Source organism: Rana temporaria, chromosome 4 (genome assembly GCF_905171775.1).
Source record: "Rana temporaria chromosome 4, aRanTem1.1, whole genome shotgun sequence".
NCBI lineage: Eukaryota > Metazoa > Chordata > Amphibia > Anura > Ranidae > Rana > Rana temporaria.
Genome location: NC_053492.1, coordinates 325,285,943 through 325,307,862, shown reverse-complemented (window position 1 = coordinate 325,307,862; position 21,920 = coordinate 325,285,943). Strand labels below are relative to the sequence as shown.

The window sequence follows — 21,920 nt, the reverse complement described above, 5'->3', positions numbered from 1 at the left end:
TAATTAAGGGTTGGCTAAAAAACAGTTGAGGTCAATGTGTACATTAAGGCCATGTGGCACAAGGGACCCCAAACGATAAATCCAACTTGTTTCGTTCTGAGAGATGGCAGTTTGTTTATTGCCACCCCTCCAATTATCCTTAACCATATCTATTCCGTAGAATATTAGGCCTGATGGATCTTTCTGGTGAAACTGTTCTAAATGACGTGATAGATTATGTTTGGGGAACGCTTTGCGGATGTTGTTGATGTGCTCTCGTATCCAAATACGCAAAGGCCTGGTGGTCCTACCCACGTATTGCAGGTGGCATGGGCACGCCACAATGTAGGTCACATGGGTAGTGTTACAGGTAATTAAATCCCTGATTTTTTAGACTTTTTGGTCTGTCCTGGACTTAAATTCAGTTTTTCTGCGGGGTTGCTTCTTACTCTCCCTGCATGCTAAGCACCTCTGGCATTTATAAAACCCTTTAAGCTCAGGGCATATCTCTACCTTCTTCGGCGGGTTAATTATGTTGTGTACCAGATGGTGTCTAAGAGAGGGGGCTTTTCTGTATATAAACAATGGCTTGTTTGGGAGCATCTTTGACAGAATACAATCTTCTTTTAAGATAGGCCAGTATTTCTTTAGAATATTTTCGAATTCTTTGTACTGAGTGTTGAATCCAGTAATGAATGCAATGTTACCTTGGCTTTTGGTTGTCTTATTCTTCTGCAGCAATAGATCTTTACGATCTTTCTTCGAGATTTCAGTTCTCAGTCTATCTAGACTTTTGGTGCATAGCCTTTTTCTTTAAATCTCCCTACGATCGTCTGCGCTTGGTTGTCATAATCATCAAGTGAATCGCAGTTTCTTCTCATCCTCAACAGCTTTGGGGATGTTCGCCTTCCATTTTGAATGGTGACAGCTTGAGATCAGGATGTAACCGTTACGGTCAGTTTCTTTAAAGAATGTTTTTGTATGCAATGCTGTCCCGTGTTTGTACATCTCTAGATCCAGGTATTCTATACTTTCTGTACTTTCTGTACTGAATTTAAACGTAAGCTGAAATCTGTTGTTGTTAAGCTCAGAGAAAAAATACTGCAGATTTTCAACTGTACCGTCCCAAAGAATGATAAGATGATCTCTGGATATTCTCCATTGTAAATGTACTCCTCTTCCCAGAGATTCATCAAGAGATTCGCCACACTGGGTTACATAGTTACATAGTTACATAGTTACATAGTTAGGTTGAAAAAAGACACAAGTCCATCCAGTTCAACCACAAAAAACAAAAAAAACAAAATAAAAAACACAGTAAAATCCTATACACCCAACTATACACCCAAATCCTATACATACCCACAGTTGATCCAGAGGAAGGCAAAAAACCCCAGCGGAGCATGATCCAATTTGCTACAGCAGGGGAAAAAATTCCTTCCTGATCCCCCGAGAGGCAATCGGATTTACCCTGGATCAACTATACCTACAAATCTTAGTACTCAGTTATATTCTGTACATTTAGGAAAGAATCCAGACCTTTCTTAAAGCAATCTACTGAGCTGGCCAGAACCACCTCTGGAGGGAGTCTGTTCCACATTTTCACAGCTCTTACTGTGAAAAAACCTTTCCGTATTTGGAGGTGAAATCTCTTTTCCTCTAGACGTAAAGAGTGCCCCCTTGTCCTCAGTGATGACCGTAAAGTGAATAACTCAACACCAAGTTCACTGTATGGACCTCTTATATATTTGTACATGTTGATCATATCCCCCCTTATTCTCCTCTTCTCAAGAGTGAATAAATGTAGTTCCTCTAATCTTTCCTCGTAGCTGAGCTCCTCCATGCCTCTTATCAGTTTGGTTGCTCTTCTCTGCACTTTCTCCAGTTCTCCTATATCCTTTTTGAGAACTGGTGCCCAAAACTGAACTGCATATTCCAGATGAGGTCTTACTAATGATTTGTACAGGGGCAAAATTATATCTCTGTCTCTGGAGTCCATAGCGGGCCCCCATGGCAACTCCCTTGGTTTGTACATAATACTGTTTATCATATCAGAAGTAATTACACTCCATAGCCATATGTAGCCCCTCCGAAATGTATTCAATTTGTTCTTGTTTGAATGTTGTTTTTTCATGCAGTGCTGTTGCAACCCCTCCTGCTTAATACTTGTGTACAAAGAGTTGACATCTATAGTGACCAACAAAAAGTTTTCTGCCCCTTCAACTGATCTTAGTTCTTGAATAAGTTGGAGACTGTCTCTTAAATACGATCGTCCTTGCTTCACTAAGGGTTGAAGGAAGGTATCAAGATATTCCCCAAGGCGTGAGAAAATTGAATTTATTCCACTGATGATTGGCCTCCCTGGTGGTTTGGCCAGTTGTTTATGTATCTTGGGGGTATAATACATAACAGGGGTCTTGGTAGAGTTAGAGACTAGATAGTCAGATTTGTCCTTACTGAGTATCCTCATGTCCTTCCCCTTCTTTACATATTTCTCAAGCCGATTTTGATATTTCCATTTGGGGTTACCATTGAGCTTCAAGTATGTGTTGGCTACTGAAAGGAGGCTGTTCATCTCCTCCTCATAGTCACTCCGACTGAGAATGACCAATCCCCCTCCCTTGTCGGCAGGGCATATGAATACTTCATGTTTTTCCCCTATTTCTTTAATGGTTCTCCATGCGTTCTTACTTTTGTTGTTTATTTTTCTTTCCAATTTCCTAAGATCACACTCCACCATTTTTTTAAAGGCTATGACACATTGGTTGCCTGAGATGGTGGGGTTGAATGTAGAGTTGTTCTTCAGACCAGTTTGTGTATAACAGGGGTTGCTTGCCACACTTTCCTCTGTATTGGTGGCAAAAAACTTCTTTAAGTTAATTTTCCTCAGGAATTTTTGGAAATCAATGTAGACCTCAAACTGGTCCAGAGGCTTGTCTGGAGCATATTTGAGGTCCAGATCCAAAATCCTCATTTCCTCTGTTGTGAAGTCGACCCCGCTGATGTTAAAAATTCCCTTGCCTAATATTGTCTTGGTCTTTTCCTTCTTCCCTCCCCGGCATCCTCTGGGGCGTTTTCTCTTTGGGTATGCCTCTGTGGGGTCCCTGCGGTTTGACCCATATGCCTGTTGCTCCTTGTATATTGTTGTTCGTCCGTCTGCTGTGGTATCCTCGGTCCTTGGTGATCGTCTTCTCTTCGGGTATTTCCATGGGTACCCCCTTGGCTGCCAATCATCCCCCTCCAGTTCTGGTTGTTGTAGGCTGGTCTCGCCTGCCAGCGGCCTGGGGGTCTGGTGCCTGGTCCTCCCCTGTGAAAATCCCTACTATCTCTGCCTCTGCGGTTTGGTGATGTCCCCCTGTGTCCTTGGTACTGGTTACCTTGATGGTTACCATATGGAGGGTACCTAGGTGTCGGTTCATACTCATCAGAATAGTCATCAGACAAGGGTGAGTATCTATTATAGGTACTTGGTATAGGCCTATTGTTGGCCGGGCTATTGGTGTTTTGGTATCTGACTCTTTTATTACGTGGCCTTTGTTACTGCCATCTCTGAGTCTGTGGTTGTTCCTGATCAGCCCCTACCAATCTATTCCTAAGGAGTATGGAGTTAGTATTCACAGTAGGGGTACTTGACATGTTTGGGACTAGTGTTTCGATGCCACTGCATTCCATAAGGGTTTCATCCAGATCTTCGTTGGGATCCTCCATAGATACCTGCCATTTGTATACTCTTAGATCTTTGTAATCCAACACATCCCTTTTGAACTTCTTCTGTTTCTTGGCTTGAATTTCTCCGTCATATTTTTTGATGATCTCTTGTAGTTCTATAGTTTTGTCCTTGTAATCTTGTTGGTTGGAAAAAGGTGTTAATAGGCTCTGAATTTCCGAAATACTTGACTCAATCACTCTAAGTTTGAAACGCCTTCTACCGATAATCTTGTGCAGTAACTCATTCTCACAGTTGTTAAAGAACGTGTACCACTCTGCCATGAGTGCTGCATCTTCAATATTATCATTGGGGTGGATGTCCCATCGTAGTCTTCTTGGGGTCATCTTTTCTTTAATATACATCTCTAATGAGGCAATGTTCTACCAAACTCTGAGTTGTTTTTCCATAGTATGCCTAAGTTGCTTCATTAGGCCTTGCATGTCCTGTCTGTTGGTGATTTCCTCCTGACTAAAGATGCCCCCCACATCAATGTGTCTACTACTCATGTAGCCAAAAATATCCATAGCAGCAAGGTAAATCTCACCCTAGAGTGAGTACAAAAAGATAATAATAATAAAGATAATGACCTGCTCTGGGACTATAAATGGTAGGCTGCTGCCCCCCTGTGTCTATCCCCTAGTAGGAGATAGGTAAAGAAAGTATAAGTGTAGGTAGGGGTAATGGCGCTGCCTGGTGCACGTTCTCAAGTAGTATAGGTACCTAACAACCTGGTACTAGATAGTCCAGAATATGTGGTGTCTTGGTGCAACCTGATAGGCTAAAAGTCACTGAAAGAGCCCAGCAGTGAGGTGAAGCTGGGGGCCAAGTCGGCAAAATGTTTGATGAGTACTGTGAGTGCTGATATAAATGCAAAAATGTAGTGATCGTGTCCAGTACAGATCCTGCAGCAGTATTGACAGTTCAATAAGGAACTACTAAGGAACTGCTGTGTAAGATGGTCAGTCCGTATCCAATATAACCAAGCAAAGCATAAACGTCTATATAGGCAACAGTATTTTTGCAGTATATATGGAGTCCAGGGAGGATATTTCATGTGGAGGGAGTGGTCCTAGATCTATTGATATGAGGTTGTCCCGGTGCTCCCCTCAGGGTTCCCCACTCACCAGATGATACTCCCCGCTTGGGGTAACAGGCATGTAACACGAGTTCCCTCGTTCGCTGCTCCTCTCCTCTGCTCACACGTGCAGCTGCCTTCCAGGTGGTTCTCCACGTATTAGCTGTCCAGCGAGCAGTGTGCACCGCCCAATGCCTCCGTATCTCAGAAAAAGAGAGGGGGACTCCAATAGTGCAATACCGTTTTTGAATAAAATTTATTAAAAAAACTATAATAGCCAATGATAGTAATCTCCCAAGGAGTGGCTATGTGTTAAAAACAAATACAAAACGAAGATGAAACAATCAAACAGAAAAAACAGAAAAAGTTTCACCATAGTATAGGGTACAAAGCGTTTTCACAGCAATATGTAGCGTGCGCTCCAGCTGCAACCACCAGACGCTGACCTGGAAGCAGTGGCCCTCCAGGAGGATTACCAATAATAACACATCCAGGAATGCACGGGAATCACACTGCCCGCTGCACCGCCGGCTACATGACTACAGCGCGGCCTGTCTACACCAGCGGCCTGACAGTGCCGGGGGGGGGGGGGGCAGCAGGCCAGGCTCCTCCGTCTCCCCCCAAGTTCGGTTCCAGCCATCAGCTGCCGGGCCGCTATCTTTATTTTTGCTGCCTACAAGCTGAGGAGGAGGGGGAGACACAGAGAAAGCTGTCATATAGGAGTTACTCTGAGCTTGCCTTCACAAATCTTATGGCAAATAAGTAATTTATGTCTCGTTGTAAACTGTACTAGGCTGCAATTGCCCTGCTTTATCACCAGCCAGTATAAAAGTAACGTTTTGTTTTTTTTTAAATTACAAAGCTAAAGGCATTAATTACCAGTACAATAAATGCATGCATTAGATCGTAGATGACTGAACTTCAGTCATCTAGGATCTAATGCATGCATTTACTGTACTGGTAATTAATGCCTTTAGCTTTGTAATAATAAAAAAAAAAAACGTTACTTTTATACTGGCTGGTGATAAAGCAGGGCAATTGCAGCCTAGTACAGTCAGTGACTGTCAGTCACTGAACTTCGGCAAAAGTGTCGGAACAAAGTGACAGCGCGGAAAGGCTTTCAGGATTTGAGGTGCCGGTGGAGACCACACACATACAAACACACTCACATTTAATCGCCCGCTCGGTGAACAAGAGCCATTTCTTTTCAAGTTGCTGTTGCTTCTGTCCTGTGACAGCTAACACTGTGAGAGAAGGCATCCTTGCATCCCTGGGGATGTCCCTTCTGCCTGCTCGTCCCCCTGTCTCGCTGCATCAGCCCAGCTCCCACAGCACTGACTTCTTTCAGCATCAGCACCCAAACGGTAAACTTTACTGTACTTGGTGGACATGGCTGGGGTGGCCGCTCCCTACTGTCGGTGACTCGGCAGGCGGGCGGCCTCCTCCTGGCGGCTCCGGAGAGGGAGGGAGGAGGAGAGAGGGAGGACACAAGCGCGCACGGCTTCAGAGTGACTGACGGTAGTGGCTGCTAGCAACATGGCGGCGGCAGCGCAGACTCTGCTCTTGGGCTGACACAGCGCGAGAATCCGCCCAGCCCAGCATCCCGGTATATTAACCGGGGGCGACGGCGCCCCCCCTCAGCTTAGCGCCCAGGGCAGACGCACCGGCGGCTGTTACGCCACTGCCCGGAAGTGACGTATGCGTGTGTACGCCTGACGTACGTTTCGATTGGGAATCGTCTTCTGAGGCGTGCCTGCACATTCATTGCTGACAGGTATAAATGGGTGTCGCCGGGCTGCATAATCCGCCCTCTCCCTGAGAGGTAAACCAATCCATGCTGCAAAAACCACCCACCCCCTGGGTAATGGGCCAATCCCACAATACAAGCAAGCACTTGGCCAACAGTGCTTCTGTGGGCACCGTGCTCCCTGTCCCCAACTCCAGGGTCGCGCTGCACTCAGACGCAAGGGGAGCCCTCTTGGCAGCTTGATATTCATACTCTTTCCTGACAATAATAGTCTTGAAAGTCTGGGAGAGCTGCCTCTCCTAATGTCACTGGGTTCTTCAATATACTCCAAGACAGCTTGTGTCTGCCGTGACCCTATATGAGCGAGTTAAGAATGGATTCAATTATTTGAGAAAAAAATTGTGGCAGGTATAGTGAGTATGCCACACCAAGTAAAGTATCTTTGGGAGGAGTATCATTTTGACTAGACTGATGCGCCCCATGACTCCCAGTGTCTTGGTCTTGATCAAAGTATAGAGGGGTCCAATTTTCAATAGTGTGTAGTGAGCGATCTGGTGACCTGCACTCCAAGGTACTTGATCAGGGACACTCTTGGGAGGATCAGAGGGGGGAGGTGAGTTGGTAGGATCTGAGATTTGGACCAGTTGATACTCAGACCCGAGTGGCTGCCAAAACATTCTATAGAGTGGAGGGCTGTAATAAGAGAGGGACCTGTGTCTGCCAAGTATAGGAGCGTGTCGTCGGCATACATCCCGATCTCTTCTTCCAAGTTCCCTATCTTTAGACCTCAGATGTTAGTGTCTGCACGAATCATGATGGCTAACGGTTTGACAGCCAACGTGTATAGCAGGGGGGAAAGAGGGCACCCCTGTTACGTCCCTCTCTCTAACAGGAATTGGTCAGAAAGCCAACCGTTCATAAACACTCTGGCCCTAGGAGACTGATATAGGAGCTGAACCCAGCGAATAAAGTTGGGGCCAAATCAAAATCCCGAGCGGCACTCACACAGGTAATTCCACTTCACGGAATCAAAGGCCTTGGCGGGATCCAAAGCCACCACGACCCTTAAGCCAATTTCATCCCCAATGTGGGCCCCTGAATGTTCAGGAAGAGGAGGCGAATATTCATAGCTGTGTTTTTTCCTGGCATAAAGCCTGCCTGGTAAGAGTGGATCAGTGATAGAATGACTTGGTTGAGGCAGGAGGCTAGAATCTTGGCCAATATATTAATGTCCACTTGTAGTAATGAAATGGGTCTATACGATATCCGGTATTTAAGGTCTTTACCAGGCTTAGGGATTACTACAATTTTAGGAAAATATGGATTTATACAAGTCATAGCGTTTTTAGAGGGTTAGAATTTCAGAGTAAGTGGCATAGAATTCAAGTGGTAAGCCATAAGATCCTGGGGCCTTAGATGTGGCCAAACAGGAGATAGCCGCTGAAATGTCTTCCTTAGTAATAGGGGCCTCCAAGAGTTCTATCTGATCGTTAGTCAATCTAGAGTCAGGCACATCAGATAGCATAGAACACAGTGGCAAAAAATATAGATAATACATGTACAACACTAAAATTGTACCTTTAGCATAAGTAAACAGTGGTAAACTCGGTGGTAAAAGAAAAATAACCACATTTCCCTTCCCTCCCGGTCCACTGCCACCCCAACTCGGCATGGACATATCACCCCATAACCAGGTATCAACGTGGGACATCCAATGTGAAAAACCCATTGGAGGCAAGGAACTTAATTGCAAAGGAGCATAGATACCCGTAATGAAAAGAAAAAGGAAGAAAAAACAGGTTAGTGGGGAATGAAAAAGTTCACAAAGGCCCTAGGGGGGCGACTTCATCTCTGATAAGTGCGTGGGGTGTAGGAGCCATAAAAGTATAGCACCATTATGGCTGTGCAGAGGGGGCCGTCTGTCTACAGGGTATCAGTCAAAGTAATGTACGAAATCTCGGTTACGTTCGATACACTGTCCTCTGCACACATCACTCAGGTGTGGGGATAGCAGGGATCATGAGTCCGTAGAGTCGCCTAAAGGTGTCAGGCATACTGCAAGGTTCATGTGAGCATGAGAAAGGATCTTCGTTCCTTCCCCCCTGCTTCGGCAGGGGAAAGGCATTGAACCCACTGCAGGGCTAAACATCAGGTTCAAAACAGGCAGCAATGTGGGCACATGAGAAGTAGAGAGGATAAAATAAAAGTACTCACAGCTTGTATGCAACGTGGCATGCTCAGTCCTGGTGATCCCTCTGATCAATCCAAGTGAAGGCCAGATCAGGGTTCTCCAAAAATTGGACTCGTTGGCCATCACTCTCCACGCGGAGCCTTGTGGGATATGGCATAGCATATTTGAGGTGCAGAACGCGGAGGCATCGTATAATATCCTGGAACCTGGAGCGCTGTCGTTGTACCACATTGTAGAAGCCTGGGAATACAGCCACATGCATGTTGGTGTGGGGGATATTTCCCTTCTCTCTGGTCAGTCGGAGGATCTTGTCTTGATCCCTGAAAATTAGGAATTTCGCTATCGGGGTACGTGGTGGAACTCCTTGGGGAGGAGGACGGGCAGGGATTCGATGGGCTCTCCACCGCAAACATCACCGAGAATGCGTCTGTCTACCTTGCAGACATTAATTTTAGGCAAAACATTTTTTTCCTTTAAATTCCCCTCACTTGGTGTCTGTGTCTCTCTGGCAACACCCAATACCCTTAAGCACTTTGTTCATTTATCCCCTTTATCCCCCTTCATCATTTCACCCAGGCTATATCTTTCTTTTTTCTCATCCACTTTCATACTTGGTGCTTGCTCAGTTCTTCCCTTCATCTGACCTGGTGTATGGGCTTTTTTCACACTTCTATTATTATATTATACATTTATTTTATACCACTGATCTCAATCCACAGAAGTGTTGACCCACTGTCATCTACATTTACACATTGACCTTGGGGAATCCACAGTGCTCCCTGTTTGTCCACATGTCTCTACCTCAGCTCCCATGCCAGACAATTTCAACAGCTCTGATCTTGTGTTCACATCTATACAGTCGACGTGAGTATAGGGTTATCCATCTTGTCCCTTACACATTATTTATATTATTCAACTACAACATTATACCATATGGTTATGTCTTTTTATAGATCACCATTGCATTCGCCCCAGAAGAGTTTGTATACCCCAACGAAATGCGTCAAAGGCATTATTTCTATTATTACATTGTAGTAATAAATGAAATAGTTAAACCCACCATAATGCAGAATCAGTGGGAGCTTTGAGCGTGTCACTTGCCACGCTGCCTGCCACCAGATGTGAAATGTCACTTGCCAAGCTGCCTGGCACCAGATGCGGAATGTCACTTGCCACGCTGCCTGCCACCAGATGCGGAATGTCAATTGCCACGCTGCCTTCCACCAGATGCGGAATGTCACTTGCCATGCTGCCTTCCACCAGATGAAGGTAGTGCCCCCTCCACAGATGAAGGTAGTGCCCCCTCCACAGATGAAGGTAGTGCCCCCCTCCACAGATGAAAGTAGTGCCCCCACTAGGCCCTGTACACTCCATGCACATGTGTCCCAGTCAGTCCCCGCTCACACTCACCCTGTCACTGGTAGTGTTGTTATACTCTGGGCTCCCCCGAAGCTCACTCATGTTGTGAGGGCTGAGGATTAGCAGCAGGTAAGTATTTGGAGGGATCAGAGGGGAGGGGACGGCTCCCTGCATCCCGGGAAGAAGTGTGGACTCGTCTCCTCTCAGCTCTATCCAGCCCCGTTACCAAGGGACACCAGTGGCTTCCCTGTTACTGTGGGCTTTCCTGGAGGTGACAGTGTGCTGCGCCTTCCCCCTTCATAGGGGAAGGGCGGGGCGAGCTCAGTGAGGAGGCGGCATGATCATTCACACTGCACGGGAAGTGTGCATGTGAGAGACAGAGGGAGGGGCCACGGTGCATAACAAACAACACTGTGTGCTTCGCTCTCACCTGCATTGTTCATTTACTCGGAGGAACTTCATTTCCTACAGCCGGCCGCCGGGCTCTCTCATGCCACCCGCTCGCACCCAAGGCCCGGTTTGCGGACCGGGGGTTGACGACCCCTGCTTTACCGTTCATTTACAAATCATTCTTATTTTCAATAAAGGCTACAATTTGTTCAGTGTGCGGCTGTCCAGAGACAATTTTTGTTCCTGCTTTGCTAAGTGCATTGCCTGCACCTGAGTTGTCTGCAACGGTGGATGTTCGTTTGGGTTCCCACCTGGAGTGGCTATTCCCCTTTCCCCTTGCAAATCATTCTTAATGTACAGCTCTGTCCATGGATGCTCCAATTATCACCTGGTCTTACTTACTAAATTTTTGCCTTTCCACCACTGCAAATTCTTCCTCACCTGCTGCACAAAATAGAGCAAGATAAGGAAAACAATAATCCTACTCACACTAAACTGGTCAAAAGAACTTGGTACACAGGTATACTCTGATACTGTAGCTGATTATCCCTGGCCCCTTCCCAACAGGGCAGATCTGCTTTCCCATGGTCCTCTATTTCAACCTGGCTTCAGCGTCCCTGGCGAGGTGGTTTTTGACACTCAGGTCTTAAAGGATAGCGGATTCCTGAGTATCTGATTCCTATCTTGCTAAAAGCAAGAAAGGCCACTTCCAGGAAGATCTATTATTGTACCCGGAAATCTTACTTTGCCTGGTCTGAACATAGTCTATTCAGTCTCAGAGTTTACTCTGTGCCTTGAATTCTGTAATTCTTACAAACAGGTATTGACCAACATCTAGCACTTGGTACCCTATTGGGGCAAATATGAGCCTTGTTCATTGTATTTCCAAAGCCTCTGGCTTCACACTCCCTGCTGAAGACCTTTATTCAAGTTGTTATGCATCCCTTGCAGCACACCGTGCTTCCCTGGGACCTTAAGCGTAAAATCTTTGGAAAATAACAAACATGTTATATAAAAAACTTAGCTGCTCTATGCAGTGGTATTGCATAGAGCAGACCTGAGCTTTTCTGGGCTCCCCTGACACTTCCTCTTCTCAGTGCGCCACGTTAGGAAGCCATTTTCTATGGGGCACACCTGTGGGTTCAATCCCGAGCTGGGCTATGTGTGTCTATTGATACAGCGTGGCTCAGCCCTGCCCCCTGCTCTCTGCTCTCAGGATTTGTTTGTCGATGGCTCCTGCTGCTGCTTCTGTGAGCAGAGAGAAAGGAGAGAGCTGCTGCAGATGGAAAAAGTGCTGGATCAAGATGGGGATCGGGTACATATAAGGGGGTGAGGAGGAAATACAATTACTGGAACATTTTTTGCTTTAAAGTAGAGAAAGCATTAGGGTAAAAAATTGTGAGCCTTTAGAACCACTTTAATTTTGTTCTCTGCTCTGCAGTAACCACCCTTTAAACCCATCAGGGATGTTGCCATGGAGCTTTTTACCTGCAAAGTAGTCTTATGGTGGTCATCAGATCTGTCACGCATGTCTCTGAACTGGCAGCCCTTTCGTGTAAAGAGTGTCTCCTTATACTTTACAACAATAAGATTGTGTGAAGGCATGAGAAACAACGCACATCATTAGCTCAACAGGTGGAGAGGAATCTGAACGGCCTGGAGAACAAAATATTATAGCGCACACATACGGTGCTTAGGCCCACTTAATGCGTCAAAGTACCCCATTATCAGAATCTTTTAGGGTGTTCCCTCAAATCTTTGTCGGCCTCAGCCTGGAACTCCTCCTAAGCCATGTGTCTCTAATGCATTTCTTTTTTTTTTCTTTCTTCTTTTTATTTAATCTGAGAGACAAGCCCCACGGCATCCATACATTGAAAATGCAGAAACAAAACCACCTTACATGAACATAGGAGGTGTTATGCTTCATAACAGTTTGTAGCATTACAGGAGAGTAGAGATTAATTACAGTGATGCAACTGATTTCCATACTGCATAACAGGTCAAACCTACGAGGGCGTGTTTGTATACTCCACGGGCCTTGCCCCTTACCATTTTCCTTTTTTCTGATATACTAGAAATAGAAAGAGCTAGCTCAGATATTAAGTAAGGAGAGGGGGAATCAGAGGTGGGGAGAGGAGGAACGGAGGGGGAGAGGACTCCACGAACATGAAACCACAGTATAGCCAGGTGTAATCATGACATCATGGTGAGTTTGTTGCAGTGTTGAGATATGGCTGGAGGTTTTGTATGATTTAGGCATTGACATTGCTTCCCTGGCCCTGGCCCTCTTCAGAGTACACAAATAGGTTCCATAGCGTCCAAGTTTTGGGAGTACATTTTATTTATATCCTCAACCTTTCTAAGCCACAGGCCTCTCTCCCCTCTCTGTACTGATCGGTACAGTGTTAGTGGAGAGGGGGAGGGATCGGTGGCAGCAGCGCTGCTCTGTGACAATTGCAGCACAGATCCAGCCATCCATGCTAAGCCATCCCTGCCATACTCTGCAATACCCTGCCATACACTGCAATACCCAGCCATACTCTGCAATACCCAGCCATACCCTGAAATAATATGCAATACCCAGCCATACTCGGCAATACCCAACCAGTCTCAGCGATACCCAGCCATACTCGGCAATACCCAGCCGTACTCGGCAATACCCAGCCATGCTCGGCTGTACTCGGCCTCTGTATGTGGAAAGGGTGTGGAAGTCTCACACATCTGGTATCGCCGTACTCGGGAGTAGGAGAATCTATTTTGGGGTGTCATTTTTGGTATGTACATGCTATGTGTTAGAAATATTGTATAAATGGCCAACTTTGTGTTAAAAAATTGCTTTATCCGCTTCCCGCCTGCTGGCCGTCATATGACGTCCTTGACTTTGTGCGGGGCTATCTGAATAATGCCTGCAGATACAGGCATCAATCAGATATCAGCTTTTTCAGCTGGCGATTCCCTACACTATGAGAATGATCATAGCGGCTGTTCCGCCACTTGATCATTTTTACGGGGGGCGAGAAGGGACCCCTCCCGCCGCCCTCCGGTGCTTCTACCGACTCACCGATACGATCAAAGCCAGGATCGCTTTTTTTGTTATTTCAGGCTTCCCAGCCTAGAGGTGAGATGTGGGGTCTTATTGACCCCATATCTCACTGTAAAGAGGACCTGTCATGCCATATTCCTATTATAAGGGATGTTTACTTTCTTTGTAATAGGAATTAAAGTGATCCCAAAAAAAATTGGGAAGAAAAAAGTGTCAAACTAAAATAAGTATGTGCTTGCATGCAGAAGCGAACGCATACGTATGAAAACGGTGTTCACACGTGATGTATCACTGCGGATGTTAGAGCGAGAGCAATAATTTTGGCCCTAGACCTCCTCTGTAACTCAAAACATGTAACCAGTAAAAAAAATGTAAAGCGTCGCCTATGGGGATTTTTAAGTAGCAAAGTTTGGCGCCATTCCACAAGCATGTGCAATTTTGAAGGGTGACATGTTGGGTATCTTTTTCCTCAGCGTATTTTCATCTTTCACATTATGCAAAAACATTGAGCTAACTTTACTGTTTTGTTTTTTTAAAGCACAAAACTGTTTTGTGTTTTTTTTTTTTAAATGCGTTCGAAAAATTGCTGCGCAAATACTGTGTGAGATAAAAAGTTGCAACGACCGCCATTGTATTCTCTAGGGTCTTTGCTAAAAAAACATATATAATGTTTTGGGGTTCTATGTAATTTTATTTTTTTTTCCAAAATCTCTTTATTAATTTTCATTTCAATTCATTACAAAACAGTCATCCGACATACTTATATTATATCCTTCAATTACAAAACATTTCATTCCCTACCCTAATTAAAAAAAAACTGTCTTAACGTATTATCTTTAACAACCTATATTTGAAAGTATATAAGAGGCCCCATGGTCCTGAGCTCCTATTTAAAACTATAATGCCTTTTTCCTGACGCATTCATGGCAGCACACACTGGGTTGTGACTCCGCCCCCACAACCTGACAGGATTGGTTAGCTATAAATTTGAAGGGGAGACACCCGGCATCATTCTCTTTTTTTATCCTCACCTGACAGGACGTGGACGTACAGCTTGTCTCCTACCGCTATCGCCCCAGCAGGTTCAGCCACACCTGTTTGGAAGTCCCCCTTGTACAGTCTCTAATAGAGCTTTATAGGGGGAACCCCGCTCTGGTGGTCTCAGGGGTCAATCCCGGCTAAATTCCTGGCATATATACAAGCTTTAAATAAGCTTAGATAGGCAGTGTGGCTCTCCCTCTCTCTCTTTCCCTCCTTGAGTTTCCCCCTCGTTTTTTTTATCCTTACAAATTGCCATAGCGAATCTCCTACAATGCTATTGTGCCCTCTGAAGTTTCTGATACCTTGCACACATTTTTTTTTTTTAACTCTGTACCTTTTAACAGCAGGCTCTCTGAGCCATGTAGTTCCCTTCAGCGCCGCGTTCCCCGGGCGTACTGCGCATGCGCGTAGCAGAATGATGACGCCGGAGGTCTCCCTCGCCCTCATCCAAGATGGCGCCGAGACGCTACTGCGCATGCGCGTACGCGTCATCAGCGCCGCGACGGCGGCGCCGAATTCAAAAGGACAAAAAATTCCTTTTGCTCCCTAAGGCTGCTACTTTGCCCGAAATCTACAGGGATTTCTCCCTGGGTATGCAGATGCTTTCTCCCTGCTAGCCTTCCCTTCCCTTCGTCTCCCCTTCAAATTTATAGCTAACCAATCCTGTCAGGTTGTGGGGGCGGAGTCACAACCCAGTGTGTGCTGCCATGAAGATGCGTCAGGAAAGGAAAATTACGGAAAGGTAAGTATACAATTTTCCATTATCCCACAGTCTTCTTTTCTTGAGTTAAAATTTATTAACTTCTACTCCTTTTCCCAGCCTATCCAGATTACCTTAGTGTGCGAGGATAGAGGAGAGTACCCCTAAGGAGGTAGGAGACACCAGGTAGAGGGGGAGAGAGAAAAAAAAAGGGGGGGAGATAAAGATTGGTGTTGGTATTGTCCCCATGTTATATTGATGTCCCCTTAATTCATCATATAATTAGTGTTTTTTAAGTGGTGCCTAATTTTAAACCTCTCCAGATGTGCAATATGTACGTGAGAAAAAAATAAAAGAGACCCCTATTATTAAAAAGGTGTACCAAGTTAGCCTAGTATAGGGCTTTATTTAGAGGGACTGAAACTACAGCACCATTGCGCATCCCAGTGCCCAACTCACTAAAGTGCATGTGCATTCAGATTCTTAAGAGAGAGAGAGAAAAAAAAACGGGGAGGGAAGTTAATATGTGATGTTAGTGATGTCCCAAAACCTTATATACAATATCCCCATAATTATTTATGTATTGGTGTTGATTGTATGGTGCCATATTTGGACATCTCCATGTATGTGATATATGCATGAATAAAAAAAAAAAAAAAGGTGATTCATATGATATAGGGCTTTATTTATTTAAGGGGGGCTAAGTCAACAGCCCCGTGTGGGCCCCCACATCTCACTCTCAAAAGTGCAAGTGCATTCAAAACTCAAACAGCAAAAAAAAAAAAGTTTTAGTGACCCCCCCCCCAATAATGAGAGGGGTGTATTGAATTTTAGTCCAATATAGGCCTATTGCCTGCAGCCCCGATACGCCCCCCTTACCCCAAAAGTGCATTATGGATGAGACACAAGAAAAAAAAGGGGGGGTCGTTGTTCCCCACTTACTCCCACCCTCCTACTGACCCAGGGTGTCCATAAAAAATTCTGTCTTCCTAAACTCCCTCCATCCTCTCCATATCTCTTCGTATTTTGGTCTACATCCATTCTGGATTGACGATAGTTCCTCCATTTCCCCCATCCTGCCCATCTCCCTAAGCCATTCCCCCACTGATGGAGCATTTTCTTTCTTCCAATTCTTTGGTATTACTGCTTTTGCTCCATTCAGCAGGTAGGGGATCAGAGACATTCTATATTTTTTCCTTGAAGTCATTGTGTTATGGAACAAACAAGCCCATGGATCCCATAACACCTCAGTCCCACTTATCATTTTTATCAGACCTAGGACTTCTTTCCAGAAGTTCTGTATCAGCGGACATTGCCACCAGATGTGAGTGTGAGTTCCCTCAAGCCCACATCCTCGCCAACATAATGGTGACGTCTCGCTATTCATTCTGTGAAGTCTTGGTGGGACAAAGTACCATCTAGTCAGGAGCTTGTAGTTCATCTCTTTAATTTTATTGTCTATAGAGGTAGAGTGGACATAGTCCAGGATCTGTCTCTTCCTATCATCTGGTATATTTTGTTTTAATTCCACTTCCCAGGCCCTTTACATGCCCCCCTTGTGGAGTCAATATGCCGTATATGTTAGATATCCCTTGTCTACCCGAGCCACTCCGGTCTATCAGTCTTTCCCAAGGGTTCAGCTCATTCGAAGACCGTATCGGTTTTGGTAGAGATTGGACAAAATGTTGGACTTGTCGATACCTCCAGTCATCTCCATCCGCAGCTTGTATATCTCTCAGAGGGCTCAGGGTATCACCCTTTATTATGTCTTTTAGTTTAAACTCGCCCATCCTTGCCCATTTCAGGAAACGGCCCCCCTCCTTGCCCGGCAGGAAGTAGTCCGTGCCCGCGAGGGGCAGTTGAGGGCTATTATACGGCCATCTTTTAATTTTACATATTCTGTCCCATACTCTAAATGTTTCTTTGGTTATTGATGGGGTGTCCCCTAGGAGACATCTGTATTGTTTTGGGACCCATATTCTTGTACCCAGATGTTTACCACTCAGGTTCTCATCAATGCCTACCCATTTTTTCCTTAGTCCCTCCTCCTGAAACCTGTCAGTTATCCTTTTTAGTACCGCTGCTTCGTAATATCTCTTGAAGTCTGGTAGTTGTATTCCTCCTTCATTTCTGGGCCTATACAGGGTCTCCGTGGAGATACAGGATTTCTTATTTTTCCATATGTATCCCCTTATTATTTTCCCCAATGTTTTAAAGTAAGCTTCCGGAATTTTAATTGGGAGTACTTGAAAAATATACAGGATTTTGGGTAAAATCATCATTTTGATAATGTTTATTCTCCCAAACCAAGATATCATATCAGTCCGATAGCCTTTGAGTTCTCCTTTGATTTTATTTAATAAGGAGATATAATTATCTACATATAGCTCCCTTTCTGACTTTGACATAATTATCCCTAGATACTTCATTGCCCTTTGTTTCAGTGTGAATGGGTAGAGGACACCAAGATCTCTGCTTTCCTTTGGACTCCTAGATATAGTCGGTCTCCGTTTTCTCCTTATTTATTTTTAGATTTGAGATTTCTCCATATTTACCAGACTCTTCCATAATTTTTGGAATTGACTGTATTGGATTTGATACATATAGCATCATATCGTCGGCGAACGCAGATATATTGTGTTCTTCCCCATCCACCTTCACCCCTTTTTATCTCCTCATTAGATCTAATTGTAGCCAATAGGGGTTCCAGGGATATAACAAATAGGAGGGGGGAAAGGGGACATCCCTGACGGGTCCCATTAAAGAGTGGGAAACTTTCTGACAAGATACCATTAACTCGAAGCTGTGCCGAGGGTTTAGAGTATAACGCTTCCATTAACCTCTTTTCTGGGCCTGCCTAATTTTACTCCTCTTAACCTTTTCCGATATCATTTTCCCTCTCATATATACTTTATGGGTTTCCCATAAAAATGTTCTATCAATATTGTCCTTATCATTATCTTTAAAGAATAGACCCATATCCTTCTCCAACTCATCAGCTATCCTAGTAATTCTCAAAAGAGATTCCTCCATTCTCCAAACTCTCTGGCCCAAAGGGCTCCCCCTCATGTCCAGAGACATCTCCACTGGAGCATGGTCAGAGAGTGTTATTGATTTAATTTCAATCTTTCTCACGCCTTCTAACAGCTGATGATCCAGGAGGATATGGTCTAGGCTAGAGTAGGACCCATGCACGAGGAAAAAAATGTGAAATCTTTGTCTCTTGGATGGAATATTCTCCATGCCTCGACCAAGTGCATTTGATATAATTTATGTTTTATTGCACATAAGTGCTTACCCTCTGACCTTAATGAAACTGGTTGGGTGTCTAATGCTGTATCAAAAACAAAATTGAGGTCTCCTGTCAGAACCAACCTACCCTCTCTGAAACCCTCCACTCTGTTCAGAATCTTCCTAAGGTACCTGACTGGGCGGGAGTTGGGACAATATACATTCACAAGGGTGTACTTCTTATTGAGTAGGGACCCCCTGATGAAGATAAATCTTCCATCCGGGTCTATTTCCATGGCATCCAGAGTAAACTGTGTATTTTTGTCAAAACCTATCGCGGTGCCCTTGGATCTATTATTAGGAGAGTAGCTATGGAACCACAAAGGATAGTCCCTTGAGTGCAGTCTAGATCTTGTTGTCTCTTTGAAATTAGTTTCTTGGAGAAATACTATATTAGCTGACATGTTCTTCATCTCCTGTAGGACCTGGTAACACCTATTAGGGCTGTTAAGACCCTTTACGTTATAAGTTATTATATTTAATCTAGACATAGTTTTTACTTTTTCCCCCTTTTTTTCTTCATCTTTTTAGTCTTAGTCTTCCAGCCCATTCCGTACATTATCCTTACAGAGTACCGGAGGAGAGAATTTCCCACTGTACACCCTCCCTCCAGAAACATTACTTTTTTGCTGGCTTCAAGACTCCCCATACTACATTTTATATTACCGGTTAAAATAATATGCTCTACCCTCGACCCAGAACCTCTTAGTCTGCTTTCAGAACCTTCTATGTAAAACACATTGAGACCTTGCCCACCCCCCTCCCCCCCACCCCGAACATATTGTGCATCAATATTTGGACTCTCTCGGTCCGCGCTCATCCTGGCGACCTGCTGAGTTGGCCCTCCCATGGAGAGACCAGCGTGTCCTCCCCTACCCCGAGACCTAGACCGAAATCTGGAATTGGTCTCAGGAGGACAGGATGGTACCTAACTCCATTTCGCCCCCCCCCCCCCAGGTAGTAAAGTCCTTATTAGTCCAGTCTCCAAAAAAAAAAAGGGGGCAAAAACACAAAAAACTTTTATAGTCTAAGGTTCTTCATTTATGCTCTGTTCCAGTCCTGTTCTTTCCGTCTTTTCCATGCTGGCGGTCTTTTTTCACAATTTTCAACTTGTACTGGTTGTAGATTCAGTCTATTGCAGAATTCCCTTACATCTTCTGGGAATCGGACATAAGCAGATATTCCCTGTACTTAACAGATAGGCAGGCTAGGAATCCCCACCTATAGGAGATCTCGTTTGTTTGTGAAATGTTAGTCAGGGGTTTCAGAGCCCTTTTACGGGCCAATGTCTCCGGGGACAGATCTGAAAAGATCAGAATTTTATTTCCCTTATATTCCATAGGGACAGAGTTTCTGGTACTTTGGGAGACCTGTTCCTTATGGCCATATTCCTGAAACCTTACAACTATGTCCCTAGGTACGTCCCTTTGGACAATATAGGACCTCTGGATCCTCTTTCAAACTGCATAGGCAGGGATAAGTCCCGTTTTAGAGCAGTATTAAATAATTCCCGAAGAACGTCACCCAAGTCTTCATCTTTAACTTCCTCGGGAAGACCTTTTATCCAGGGGGTTCTTCCTCCTGCTGCAATTTTCTTGGTCCTTGAGTTTGTAACGGGCATTCCTTATCTCTATCCAGTCCGTGTCTGCTCTATCTCTTAATTCTGATATGGCATTTCTGTGTTCTTCCAGCTGCTCTTCTATCCCTTCCACTCTTTGTAGGACACTATGTATATCCTTTCTTCTGGCTCCCATCTCACCTTTAATGGTACGTTCTAAACGGCAAATCATGTCAATCATGTCTGCCAAATCTTGCTTAGTGGGGGGTAGATGTAGCTCTTCTTGGTTTGTATCCTTTTGCTGTTGTCTCTCGGGGGTGTTCAAAAATGTTCTTTTATTTTTTACTTCTGGAATTTGGTCATTGGAGATTTTACCTTTCTCCTTCCCTGGAGTGAGCTTTCCCGGGGACAATCCAGCTATCAATTCGCCCACTTTCTTCCCCATGTCCAAGACTTTCTTTGGAGAAGGCTTCTCCTTAGTTGGAGTCGCTTGGGCGGAATTTAAGCCTGCTGTACTGGGGCTCCCCAATAGAGCCTCGCCTTCAGATATAAGGTATGCTTTAATTGTTTTTTTGCTTAGTGCCTCCCCCTGATTTGCTTTTAGAGCTTTCTTTACCAAATTTACCTGATTGTCTGAAAAGAACAGAAGGGGAAGGTAGACCGGACGGTCAGTGGCCTCCAAAAAAAAAAAAAAAGGGAGAGCGGATTCCTTTCCGGGATCAGACTTTTGCTCTCTTTATGCCCGAGGGCAAATTCTGTGTGTGTTATCTGGAAATGGCTAACAGTGGCTATGGCTGGTGGCTGTTAGCTAAGCAAGTAACACTTAAGGGTCTAACTTTTAGTTGATAAGTTATGACAACAGTTCTTTCCTGTATAGTGGCCGGCAGAAGTGGGACGGACTGTCCATTGCATTTAAGTGTTAAAGGAATGTATAATTCAGCAGGTGCAGCAGATACGGTAATTCAGCAGGTGCAGTGAGATCAGTAGATATGTTGTTGTTGTGGTGTGTAAAATACTATTGAATATATTAAACCGTGGCACCTTCGGATCCCTATTCAAAGTACATAATTTATTCAAGTATTTAAGTCTTCAGGCGTAAGTCTTTAATCTTTAATCATTTGTTCTCAGTGAGAACTGCACACCCTTTATGTCCTTTTACAACTTTAAAGATAAGAACAGCATCTGTCCTACCTGCTGCCGCTGCTCCTGGTGCTTCTCTGGATCCAGTTGTCTTTTCAACTCTATTAAGGGTCACGGTCCCACAGATCCTTACCTCCGGCTGTTTTCACGCCTCATTCGTCTTCTGGTCTTTGACCCCCTTACTGGAGACTAAGCGGGGGGGGCGGGCTGGGGGTTGCTGCTCACCTGCCCACCTACACTCTCCCTCCTCACAGGGAAGACAACTCCTCCGTCCACCGCCCTTAGTCCGTCCTCGATCCTTGAACCTCAGCTCCTTCCCGGGTCCCTCTTTGCCTCGTAACCCCCGGCTCTTCCTTAGTGGCAGAGCGTCGGTGCTGTCTGCCGCTCTGCACCTCCTTACACCTCTGCGACTCCGCTCACCAGCACGCCGCCTCTAACCCGGAAGGAGACTCAAGCGTTCAGCCACAGTACGTCACAGGGCACTGATCAGACCCGGAAGGTTTAATCCTTTTGTTTTCGTGTACAGGAGCCGGGCTGTTCTGCCGCACTTCCGACTGACCTTGCCATAGCCCAGGTTAGTCCTTTCCCATCCCTCTGAAACCTTTTGCTGCCTTCTCTTCTGCCAATGCCTCATTCCCTGGGGAGGTTCTTGGAGCCATGTCTGTTAGCTCCTCCCCCAAAATCTAAGGTGAGAAAT

The 21,920-nt window shown here is 45.0% G+C and overlaps 1 protein-coding gene across 5 annotated transcripts in view; it reads left to right on the top strand.

Moving 5' to 3' along the window:
- Positions 1 to 21,920, top strand: part of LOC120937451 — a 499,763-nt gene that overhangs the window by 456,217 nt on the left and 21,626 nt on the right. The gene's annotated exons all lie outside the window — the stretch shown is intronic.